This window comes from Empidonax traillii, unplaced genomic scaffold (genome assembly GCF_003031625.1).
Source record: "Empidonax traillii isolate 1590-97213 ecotype Southwest subspecies unplaced genomic scaffold, ASM303162v1 scaffold25:size3598162, whole genome shotgun sequence".
NCBI lineage: Eukaryota > Metazoa > Chordata > Aves > Passeriformes > Tyrannidae > Empidonax > Empidonax traillii.
Window position 1 is genome coordinate 334,967 of NW_020955218.1, and position 13,176 is coordinate 348,142.

Genomic DNA, 13,176 nt, shown 5'->3' on the forward strand with positions numbered 1-13,176 from the left:
TGACAACCAGATGGATTTATTCAAGCACGGTATGAAAATGGCCATTACAGAAATAGGCACAGTCTCTCCAGTCACGATGTCAAACCTGACAGAGATAACACTGTAGTGAATGTAACTTCAGAAAAATCACATTTACTGTTCTGCCTTCAATAAAATCCTCTTATTTATTTAGGTATTGCAATGAAAACATGATTTACTACTTTTGGATTTGGATGAACACTAAAGTAAAAGGTTTTTCCAATAGAAAACATTAAATATGAAAAATTCAGTGATACTCTCTAGAACTTTCAAATTCCAGCATACAGAATTTCTGCAAAGTTCCAAACATATGTTGTGTCTTTTTTTTTTTTTAAGTAACCATGGAGTGTTTCTCCTGCTATGGTAAGATTTAAAAAGCTTTTGTATTAAAAAAAAAAAAAAAAATCCTCCCACATTGCAGTATACCTTATTGTTTATTGTTTGCCTGTAGTTTGTTTTACTCTTATCCTACGTAATCCTCTGTGATTATATTTCCAGTTACTGCCATACTTCTTGGTAAGGTAAATTATGCATTTGATTTTAACAAGATGTCCTGACACAGAATTACAATAAATTATACTACTTACTTGAAATTTCAAGTCTAAATTCTTCAAATAAGATTTTGTTTTTATTTGTTTTTTTATGCCTAGATTTGCCTCACACTTTTTTTTTCCCTCAAAATTAATTTTGAGGAATTTTCTTGTTATGATGGGTTATTTATATACTTCATGTGTAAGAAGTAAGATAATTAACAAGAGTAGGTTGAATCTTTGGAGGCAAATTGTTTATGTCATTTGTTGTGCTGTGTAAAATTGCTGCTAAAAGCCTTCTTACAAATGCAGCTGTTATTATTGGTGGTTAGTTAGAGTTCAACATCTGATTTTAGTGCAGAGTTGTCACTTAAAATGTGTCCTAGAAGAGAAGAGAGTGGGCACAGACATACACATAGAAGAGAGAATGTGGAAGACTGTGTGTTTGTTTTGTGTTTATTTTATGGATATCAGTTATGTTTGCTAAAATTACCCTTTTAGGTAAGACAAAATACTGTTTGGTTTTGCAGAGCTAAAACTTGAAGGAATATATTTATTTTTTTGCATCACGTGACTTAGGTGGGAGGAACTAAATTAAATTTGAAAAGTCAATAGGTTCTGGATTCAAAAGTCAATTAGCTACTTTGAAAGTGAAAAATCGTAGAATCATAGAGTATCCCTAGTTTTAAGGGACCCACAAGGAATTTTGAAGAGCTGTGACTGGATTTTTACAGACCAGTAGGAAGCCAAATTACTGTTTCCTTGTATGGATAATATTTTGGTACAAAAATTGTGACAAGTTTTACCAAGAATAGTACTGAAGTAATTGCTGCCTTTAATATTTGCTGTGTAACCTGTTGACACAGCAAGTGTGGTCTGAATTTGAAAGTATCACTGTGGCCACAGTGAGGTGATAAACCATCTGCATTTATGTATCACTCACTGCTCTCCTATACCATTGCTGACATGATGCTAGTGATAAGATAATACTATTATCCACCTTACTTTGTAACTTACTTTGCTTTTTATGTCTTGTTTCCCATAGTGTAATCTTTGTAGGCATATTTTGGCAAGCTTGGTTTGTGCCTCTTGGAAAGCTGCAGCATCTTTCTGCCTGTCCTTTCTCAGGCAGCACCACCATTGGTCTTTTATGACTCTGTGGGGTTTTAATGTTTGAAAACCAGCAACATGGCCTCGCCTAAATCAAATTAGGCCAGCTGTAGTCTGTTCTGGCTGCTGATCTGAAAGCTGAAGTCATTCAGTCTGAGATTCCCAGGCAGCAGTACAGTGCATTCTACTGTTTCAGTAGTAATGAAATTCCCCTACAGTATATACTGATGCTTGTTTTTGATAGGGATTATGTCTGATGTTCAGAGTTATATTAACAAAATATTTGAAGGCCAGGGAGATTGCTCTTGTGATGAAGTTCTTCTCTGATGTTGTTATCATTAAGGCTGGCAGTAAATGTTCCCTTTAAAACTGGCTTTGGAAAGCCGAGTTCTGAGAAATTTATGTAGGATAATTTTTGACTTCGCAGTTTCAGCTGAAAACAGAAAAATCTTTGTCGCTGTTGTAGCTGAATTTCTTGCAGCAGCACGTTCATTAATGTGGCTGACACCTGTTATGGTCTTCCTTCTCTCTGTTTCATCCCAGAGATTATTCTTCATTAAGTGCAAGTCTTCAGATTCTTTTCAAATGGGGCTTTTCTTGCTGTTTTAAATATACAAACTATGATGTATGGCATTAGGAACAGCAAGTAAAAGTTCATCTATCAGATGCAATGGGAAATGATGAGTTTTTTTCAGAGACCCTTATTCCAATGAGAACTGCTGTCACATCTTTGACCGGGTCCCGCAAAAACTCTGCCTCCTGCTGTACCATTACCATGATGGCATAAAAGCCTGCTGTGCCTAAGTGGAGCAATTCACTGCGATTTAGGAACTTTCAATGGTATTTTGAATATGCTGAAAACATGCAGTCTGTGTGGTGTCCTGAAAAAAAGGACCTTGCTCTTATCTCTGAAGTACCGAGGTAAGCCCTCGTAGATGAGGCAGAACATGCTGTTACACGTAGGAATTTGTGCTGCTGAGGAAGGATGCTGCAAGTTCCTGTACCAGAGGGTTTCTTACTGTGTGTGGGGATGTCACATGTTCGAAGTGCAGGGAGGCATTTTTGAGTGGTGATAATCTTTGCTTGCATCCTAAAACCTACTGGGATGGGGTTTTTTGGGAGGGGTAGTATTATTAGTGAGGAGAAAGGTGAGGAAACTCTTTTGCGTAAATAGATAATGTTTTTACTTCATTGCCTTACTCTGCAATGTCCCGTGTTATTATGCACTTAAAAAGCAGCTTTGAAGCGATGTTTGAAAAGCAGTAAATGGAGTTTGTCTAACAGACGTAACCAACGCTGAGGCAAAAAAATGAAAAACCAAACCCATTTGTCTTCACTGCAACTCCAGGCTGCAGTTCAGGCTCTCTGAAGTTAGCCAGAAAACTGGATTGTGTCCTAGCACTTGCTCTGCAAGTTACTTACCAGGACTTTTCTGGAACTGAGTGGTCTTTCTGTGTATCCCTGAAGTTGGCAAACTGAGTAGTGCAGCGCTGTCTAGACCCTCTTCTGATGCCTGGATTAGGTGCAGGCACAGAGATCTCCCTTTTTCTTGTTTCTTTCCTTCCTTTCCTACAGCATTTTACCTGCCAGTCAGATTCTGTGTAGAGATACTAACCAGCCTTCTTGTACTATCAGAAGATTTCGCAAGATGTAACCCTGGTGCAGACCTGGCCCTGCAGGGGATGAAACACCTTGCAGGCAGGTGTCAGGAGACAGGGAGACTAGAGAAAATAAGGATCTGAAATAGACCATTTCCTTCTGGAAGGAGCTGTGGCCATGCCTTTCCACCTTTGGAAGCCATTCCTCCTCTTGCTTTGCTGTCTCCCTGCTGTCAATCCAGAGTGTCTCAAACTTCATTTGCGCTCATTTCACACAGAGTTTGCTTATCATTCTGAAAGGCGACTGTCTGATCTTTCCTTTTGCATGCTTTCACTTTTAAGATCTTCCCTTTCTTATGTAAAAAAGGCAATTAGAGTCGTATCTGTTTATTTTAAACAAAATGGCTGTTAATTAGCGTGATCAAAAACCCTGCCATTGTAGACTATGGGCTTCACTTTGTAGTTGCACTAAATTGCGTACAGTTTGGTGCCAGCTGACATGATAGCAACACAAAGTCTGGCTTTTTTTAACTTAATGAACAAACAGATTTATGAGGCTTTGTTATCTTCTAGTTTAGATCTATAGGTTCTGAATGCATTATTTAGAGTTCTTGTTTCTTAATGACTAATGTCATGTTGTTACTTATTAAGAGTGCTTTAACTTGCTGAAGAAGTTTCCCTCGCTTTTGTATTCCCTTGTTTCCATTTTCCTTCATTTTTTTTTTGATGGCTTAATTAAACAGTACATCTGTGGTACACAAAACAGTTGAGATGCACTTCTCTAGTCGCATTCAGATGTTTCAGCACTAACTCTATAATGCTGTGAGAGGACTGGATATTCTGTCATCCCTTCAAATCAGAATGTGGGCAGTTCCTCAGTTTTTTCCTTGCCTCCGCCGTTGCCTGGTATTCCTTTCTAATGTCTGGAAAAAAGATGCCCACAACAATCCTTCAGTGTAGTCCTGTTTGTTTTTGGAAAGAAGAAGATAAGGAATATTGGTGGTAAAGCTGTGATAGCGTGATTCCCACCTGACCTGCCATCTTATTGTGAATGACACTGTGTCCTTCTAAATTAAAAAAACACATTAAGAAACCAAAAGATATTTCGAATAGCAAGTGAAAATTCCGGGTGCTTTCCTTTTTATTACTGTGACTATTTTTTTTTTCGCAGAGAAGATGCTCATTTCAGAAGTTGTAAAGGTGTGTTTTTTGTGTTTGGTGGTAAAACTCCTGATTGCCATCAAAACAGCGACTAGAACTTGCAAAAGTGTAGAGTTGGACATAAATCAGAATATCATCTATTCTTGTCACCACTGGAGAGCTGGGAACTGCAGTGTAGTTTCCAGAATTTGCTTTACTTTACTTTGAATGCATATACCTCATCACTGAAGTTTCTGCTGCGTCCTTAGCTTGCCATTTTAATGTTAAATTCTTCTATATGCTGATACAAGGCCTAATTGACCCAATATTTCCAGAAGTAGCTGATTATTCAGGTATGTCATTATTTCTCTGCCATTTTATCTGTTGGTCATTATTGAAGGATTCGAGCGAAATCCTTATTTGCATAGAGAAAATCAAAATTGAAGTCAAGTCATAAGCAAAGTCAGTGAGCTGGCATAAATTTGATTAAAAGAAGGTGTGATCAGACAATTTTATGGGTTTTTCTATCATTTAAAACTTTGCATCGAGTGTAATTCTTTGTTATAATTCTCCAAGTACATGTTTAATTTAAATACGTAAGGCAATTAGCACTTTTTCCTGTGGTTATATTAGAGTATTAAACCATACACAGTTTCATATTAAAATATTGAAGAAAATGTACTTGCTTTATGGAAGATTAGGGTAGTAATAATATTCTGTTTGTTCCACTGAATAAATAGCCTATGTAGACTCAAGGCAGAAGAGAAAAAAAAAGTGGAGAGACCAGAGAAAGTGAATATGGAAACAAATTGAAAGTAGTACAAGTTTTAGTGATGCTTTGATAGATTCACAATTTTTTTTTTTTGCCTCTTGCACTTGTAATTTCCAGATTAAAGAGAAGGAAAATACATTTGTGATTTCCAATGGAGAACTAATTTTTAGAAAGTTTTTTTTTTGTTTGATCAGTCACAACATTATGTTGAAATAAAAAAAAGGGTTCCTTTTCTGTTTTAACAACATAAAATTAAAATGAAGTATCAGGTAAAATAAATTTTCATTTGGTAATTTGCCTTTATATATCAAATAGAGCTTTTTAAAGCTAATGATTAAAACGGAAAATTTCAAACTTTATCAAGAGGTGTTTTCTGGGTTTTTCAAAATGGAATATCATTAGAATTGGTGCACATATTAGAAATGTTTCATAAACATGAAACAGTAATTTAGAGAGAAAATCATTATTAGCAAGTTTTTTTTGGTCAATTTTTTTTTTTTAAATAGTGAAGAGAAGAAATGGTATACAGTTAAACAAAGTAATTCTGGAGAGAATGGAAGACGAGTATTTCATCCTTAATTCAAGAACAAGTTGTTCAATTAAAAAAAAAAAAACACAAGAAATTTTGCTAAAATAAGGTTCTTATGTACTACGTGCAAATAACTTGTGGATCTTCCTACAAAAACTAATTTGTTTTAAAAAAACAGAAATCAAGCTTTTGCTTGAATTATTGAAGACTAAAGATAAATGAGATGCACTTTCTCTCTCTTTATTTTCTCCTTTTTGCCTCAGAACATGAACTTCTTAGTCAGGAGATGGTTTATGAAGGGAAGTCTCTTATGGCAAGTTATTTCGTAATTGTTCGGTTCCAGGAATTCGTCACTTTGTCATGAAATGGCTGATATTAGCAGTTATTCTTCATATTGACTAACTGGAACATTCTATGATTACAAATTGTATAGGGGTATAAACATTTATGGAAGTGCTATTTTTCATGTGCTAGTTAATTTACATATATTTTACGTTTAATTAACATATATAATATTTTGTCTGTAGATGTAATAGAAATGGGGCTTTGATCCATCCAAGTCCTTCACCAGATGCTTAACCTTAAGCACATAAATAATGCCATTGTTTTCAGTGTCTTTAATCTGTGCTTTTAAGTGCTTTGTTGGATTGTGGCCTAGTATAATTATATGTTTGCAATAACAGTTGCTTATTAAAAGCAGTTGTTAGATCTCAAAAATAATATAAAGGAAATAACATGAGAAAATATGTATCAAACAGTAGTGCAAAAATACATAAAAATTGTTTCAGAATCCTTATTTGCTTGTCAGTACCCATCATGTTGCAGATTCTGCTTTTTGAAAGGCTCCTCTCATTTATGAGGGCAAGACCAAGGCATGTTAAGTAAGATCCCGTGGATATTTATGTAAAAATTCAGGAAAATTTTATTGAGTTTTATTTGTTACTAATACTTAGTTCTATAAAAAAGATGAGATTCTTTTAAGTGGTTTCCTGACATATAATTATAAATTGCTTAGTGGGACAGTCACTAACTGTTAGTTCCTACAGGACTTTGCTTCTCTCTTTCATGAGAGCAACTGAGTGAAAGGAGTGTTGATATGATAGAAATACTGGTCTCTTTCCAGCATTTCATCTCTTTATGTAGTTAGTGCCTTTCACTTTTCCTCAGTCTTTTCTTCCCTGGGTCTGTTCTGTAATGGTCCATTCTCTGTCAAACACTCTTTTTTTTTCTTTTAACTCAAAGCAAAGGTTAAGAACCTAAGGGTTAAATACTGTATTATACTCTGATAAAATATTCTGATGGGATGTGAGTGATGTTGTTCACCTGACTGCCAGTTCAGCTGCATTTCCCAGAGCCTTACTTGACACTGAGTAGATATCTAGATTATAAATCCTCTAAAATTCAAGGTTATTAACAGAGGCACGTGAGGTTTCTATTGACAAGTTTAAGAAACCACTTGTATGGGTAAAACACTTGTCTTAAAATCCAGTGCTTGTGCCTGCAGCTTTGTCCTGGTATGTCCCCTCTCCATAAACTAATTTACTGTTTCCCTGATCTACCTGGCCCTCTGAAATCCTTTTTACAGTTTATTTTTCCATGGAAGCTCAAGAGTGACCACAGTAGTGGCAATTTAAAGGCAATTTTCCTTGGCCTTTTATGTTTCTGAGTCAGAGCTTACATATATTTTACAGTGAACTGTCTCTTCAGCTCTTCCAGCACAAGCATCTTGCCTGATCTGCCAGCCAGATTTTTTGAGTGCATTTTCAACTATTGGGAGCACGAGTGAGTGACCACAATCATCCAACGGCATTTAAAGGGTAAAAGAAATGTGAAATGATCTGTAAATATCACTGTTATATGTGATAAAAAGGAGGAGTTTGCTATACTAAATTAGAATATCCAGCAATATTGAGTGAATATAACACCAGAATAAATTCAGAGTGAATTTATTTCCTTATGTATAATGGAGATTCCCTTGTGAACACGATGGGGCACGTGGATGCTCTGGGTTGTTCCTTCACAGAGGAGCTTGTAGCCACTCTGGGATTTCATGTGTGTGTTGTAGGATGCACCGCACACAGATCCCAACTGGATGACCTGGTCTGAAGGTGCTGTGTGTAGCTGTATGAAGTAGCACTGTTTGGAAAAGGTGAAAATACAGCAAAAAGATTGCAAGAAAAGCCGAATCTTCTTCTGGTTAAAGTGTCTGGTTGAGTAGTCTCCTCCCCCACCCACTTGGGAAGTAACAATTCCCCCCCAGAAATTAGTTCATTAGTGTGTATTGCTATTCATGCAGGAAGGTGTGTGATGTCCTGTGGCTGTATGTATTTGAGTAGAAAATGTCACCTCGTATCAGATTTGCAATACTCCCAGCCTGTGCTGGCCCAGGGCACATAATCTCTTGAGATCTTCCGTAATGCACAGTGACTGCATCACTACAGCTGAATCAAAACTTCACCGTGCTCAAGAAGAGGATAATGGTTGCCACCTTATGCAGCTCAGATAAATGACAAGTTTGGGGAAGGTCACAGCTCAGTATGCAAAGTCTTCCACATCTCACAAGAAAAAGAAAAAATCCCATATCCTGCCTGGTGCCTTCCCCCATTCCCATCTCTTTGCTTACACAGGTGGAAATGTTGAAATTAAATAGCAGAGTGGAGCGTGAGCGTGTGGCTGTTGTATTTTGATGTGGTTCTTAAATTGCCCTTCATTGTCAGAAGCTGTTAGGCTGAGGAGTGAAATATACTCCTTGAGTGGCAGTAGGAATTGGTAATTACCTTTAATTCTCTACAGGGGCACACGGAGGTGGGGAGTTTGCCCGTGTGTCAGTCGGAGCTGATGCGGAGGGAAATGGGGTGAGGGCTGCCCGTGACACTGGAGCGCACAGGGGGAAAGTGGGTTGATGTCCCCTTTCTCAGCATCCTTTTTGCCCAGAGAGTGCTGTGGGTAGGTCAGGGGGCAGCTGCTTCAGACCCATTGCAAGGCAAGTCTTGGGCTTAGACAGAGGAAGCGCTGCAAGCACAAAGGTGGGAGCAACCCCTGATTTTTTTAGCAGGTCTGATCAGCCTTTTTCCATTCCAAGTGCTCTCATAAAGCAGCCTTCTCATGCCAGGCAAAGGCAGAAGGGTGAGGGAGGTACGTGCTGGAGCTGGGTGGGATGTTCAGAGCCGTGGGCAGTCTGCAATAGGAATTGCTCTCAGCCACGGTTAAATGCGTTTGCAATGATACAAGGAAGTTTTTGCAGTTACCAGCCCTCCAGTTGAAACAAGACTGAAAAATGTAACACACCATGCCCTAATCCACTTAATATGGTCTCTGTCCATAGCTACCCACTTGCTTTCTTACAGTAAAGCTGTTTGGTTTCTCCATGTCCAAGCAGAAGGGAAAGATTAAGTCTGCTGCTGCGCTGCGTAGTTGCTGGCAGAACTTCTTTTCTGCTACATGGGCTTTAAGATGCGCTTTGTTTTATTTTCTCCGTTTCTTTTGAAAGGTACAAAGTACAGTGACAGGAACTATCATATTCAATTGGACATGCTCTCTACAGATTTGTTAAGGATTTACTCTACACATTTGTAGCATTTAGTTGCCATGGCAATGACCTCGGTGCAAGAGGGAACAGCCTTTAGGTTGGACCTCAGATTTTCCTTTCATTTCCATTTAATTTGATTTGACTGCGAAATGTCACTTCCATTGCATTGATTAAGCTTCATTGCGGCCACCAGCCCTGTTAGAAAGGTTAAAGGGCAGGCCAGTGGCTGTCATTTTTCTCCCCCTGCCCTTTTCTGATATCAGTATAGGTTTGTTTTCTTTTTCTTTTTTTTTCAGAGGAAGACTAAGGTTTTACCCCATGGTGTTCCACAGTAAAAGCAAAACTAATGCAGCAACAGTTTGAAGAGGTGCTAACCTACAGCTTCCTGAGACCATTTTGTAGCACTTAAAAAAAAAAAAGGAATTTGTTACTTTTTTTTTTCTTCCTGCCATATGCTCACCCCCAGACAAATAAAGTGCATGTCCCCTCCAACACTAGTAGCTGTGTTGGAAGGAGGACGGCCATCTCTTTTCCAAAGGGAATGTTATCCCCAAGGTGTATAATACCTGTCTGCTGGCTTCCCTCAGGCTGAGAATCACTGGGAGCTGGGTGCAGAGTTCCCCTGTGCAGAGGCTCTTTCTAGTTTGTTTGGTATTTGCCAATTATGCAACAAGTGTAAAATAGAGAATGGCAGCACACTGGGATGGGAGGCTCCAAAGGAGACCCAGGCACAAGCAAGGAACACTTGTGCAGTTTTATTAATGGTGAACAAAATAATATCACAACTGTGGTGTTCTTCACTCCTAGTCAAGAGCATTCAACCTTTGAAAGTGATACTGCCCATCTGTGGAATACCAAGGTACAGAAATCGTGCTGTATTTGTAAAGACTTCCCCCTCTTGCTGCCCTGAGACCTCCGCTTTGTACTGTGTGGGCTGTCAAGGACTTAGATAAATTAGGTCTGTTCATTTAGGTTTTGCAGAACCTCAGATAGCTCTTTTGTCTGTATTAGCAGGCACACAAGCCTTACTGGCAAGCTGAGTTTTTCCTGTAAGCCAGGTTTTCAGCCACATGCTTCAACATCAGCTAAAATACCATCTTGCAATTTGCATATTGCATAGTTTTTCCTGCATAGTTTGGTCAAAACTTAAGGTAAGAGCCTTACCGCTGTGTGTTGGGTTCGTGTTTCTTTTTTGTGTTAAATAGATCAGATGCTCAATTTGAAAACACTGAGAAACTTTTGTTTTGATCTTATTAGTGCTGAAAATAATCATCATTGGATTTCGAAGTTCTTTTAGTTGGATGGAAATGAAAAAAAAAGAATAAAACAGAAATAGTAAAATAGCCTGATTTGAAGGGAAGGGTGTAAGGAAGGCTCATTAAAGCAGGCATGTGAGGATGAATTGGTGGGTTGGTGAGGAAGAGGCTTGAAAAAGTCAAAGGAGAGAAAATGTTTGTCCAGACATGGGGTAAACAATGCAGGGAAAAACTGAGACCCTGAAGTACTGCATATGGCTTGAAAATCTTTGCAGCTGAAAGACTGCTTTTCTTTCCTGACTGAACTGAACTTCAAATTAAGCCTCTTTTTTATGGAAAGGAAGGCTGAACTAGTGTGAAGAAAACTGGAGTTCTGGAGCCTGTATATGGGCTAGCATGGAGAAATAACTCACAGACGTGTGAGAAAGAGGGAATGTATTTGATTTCTTCGTCTGATTTCTGCTCCCTTCTCTGTGACACTCAGCACCTAATGTCAGGGCCACCCTCTCTCAGAGACATCTTCCTCTTGTGGGTGGTCAGGGCCAGGCATGGAAGGGTGAAATGCCTGGGGATGAACATCTTTACTCCCACAGAGTGGTTTGCAGGTGGTGAGGGGAACTGGGGAAAGGTCTTCAGAGGGAAAATATTTCCTTTTGTGTCGCTCTGTGTCACTACTCACAAAGGAGGGGTAGGACTTGACTGGGCAGCCTTGAGGCTCAGAGCTCCACTGGCAATCCAGGTGGAGGAGCAAGCCCCCTGGCTCTGAGTTGTAGCTCTGTTACCCGAGTTTTACTCTGCTGGGGGGATGAGTCGGGGAGGGGGTACACAGCCTGCCCAGTGCCGTCCTGTGAGCACTGGCTGTGCTGGTTTCCTTTTCTGTTTACCTCCAAAAAGTTAAATGAACAACTGGGAGGAATAAGAAGGAAAGGAAGGAAAGAAGGAAGCAGCTTCCTACATCAAATAGTAAGATGAAAAAAAACCGCTTAAAGCTGGAATAAGTCAGAGCAGTCCAGCTGGTGGTCTGTGGGATGCTGCTGTCTGACCTGCTTGCTTTTCTGCTGTGGCCTTGCCTTGGGACTGGGGGTGAAGGGGAAAAGTTGGATGTGAAATCCAGCAGCTGCTGAATACTTCTGCTTATCCATACAAATTGTCACCGTGCCCATGGAGGGGGAGGAGGAGTTTGGCACTGCTTGAGCCTGGACACTGGCCTGTGGAGGTGCCCCAAAAATCAGGATCCTGCTCACGTCTTTGGAAGTACTCTGCTGTCTTGTTCTGAGTTTGTAAAAGAAAATGTTAGCTCTCATGGTGTGTGTGTGTGTTTCTGACAATGCATTATGATCACTTTTTCTGCTTTCCATTCTTTGAAAAGGACACAATTTTAGAGCAAGTTCTCCTCTTGAACAGAATAACGTTAATATTCTCAGAGTATAAATACAGATGCTGTGAACTTCCACAGAAGGTGGGTTCTTCTTCAGTAATGTTTCAAAAAAACTCCCAAACTCAAAATTACTTAAACTCTGAGTCAGTGTTTGGAGATGAAGAAAGTGTGGAACCATGGATAAAACAGATTAGGAGAAAATACTTGACTTCTCTGTGCACTCTAGGTTTCTAGGTTTTAGTTTTTTTAATGTGGATCATGGTGTTTGGTTTCCTGTACAAAAGCAATTTGAGGCATTTCGAGGTTTGTACATGATTGATGTTAGTATTGCTAATTTTTCTTGTAATTTGTGAGGTATTTCTTTTCAGGAAAATAGTGTTTAAGACTATATACTGAATTTGGAGCTTGTTCTTCATGGCAGCTGTGGTGGAAATACATTTCTACCATGTGGTAGAAATACCAGCTTTCTGAACTTTCAGCCACACTCTGTGACTGAGACAGGAGAACAGCAAATAGCTGTCTCCTGTGTCCTGTGTCATCCTCTCAGTTATAAACACTGTATAAAAAACCTGAAGTAGGTGTGGAAAGTTAAAAGCTGAATTCTGAAAAATCTGTTTTATTCGGTATCCTGAATCTTTGTGCTCAAAAATGAGACAAAATGGATTTTTTAAATTATTTTTTGGGGGGGAGGGGCCGTGCAAACCAAATTTCTCCTTCTGTCACCAAAAGTTTGTGACCCATGGTCAAACAATCAAGATGTCACACCATGGAGGAGCTGCTGCACCTGCTTGCCAAGGCAGATGTGGAGGGACTCACCACCTAGAAGAGAGCAATTCCCATCTCCCCTGGATGCTGCTTATGGCAGCAGTGGAGTTGAATTGACACATCTTTTTCTACCTCAAATGCACCGTCATTTTACTTTACACCATCAGTGAAAGACATTATCTCACCCAGGTAAACCAAATTTGCCCTATTTAGTCAGTGAAGGGAGACTCTCTTTAATTCCTTTGCACAAAGTGAGCAGGATTCAGCAGCTCCAGCTCCAACACATCTTTCTTTTTTTTTTTTTTTCCTCCTCTTCTCAGCAGGAGCTGAGTATTGGCGTCTCTCCCACAGCATCATGCCTTGTTGTTTTCTCTCAAGCAAAAACAACAGAAAAGGAAGATTAAAAGGAAGAAGTAGACAGATTTGAAAGAGGATCGTTAGCTCCAAGGTCTGATGGGACCTCCTTGAAAGTGTTCACAGCTCCGTGTCACCCATGCCAAAGTCATACTGCAGTTTTCAGAACCTTTTATAATCTCCAACATACAGACACT

The 13,176-nt window shown here is 39.2% G+C and overlaps 1 protein-coding gene across 1 annotated transcript in view; it reads left to right on the forward strand.

Moving 5' to 3' along the window:
• The window catches only part of SOX5 (SRY-box 5), a 640,352-nt gene that overhangs the window by 52,715 nt on the left and 574,461 nt on the right, over positions 1-13,176 (forward strand). The window lies entirely within an intron of this gene.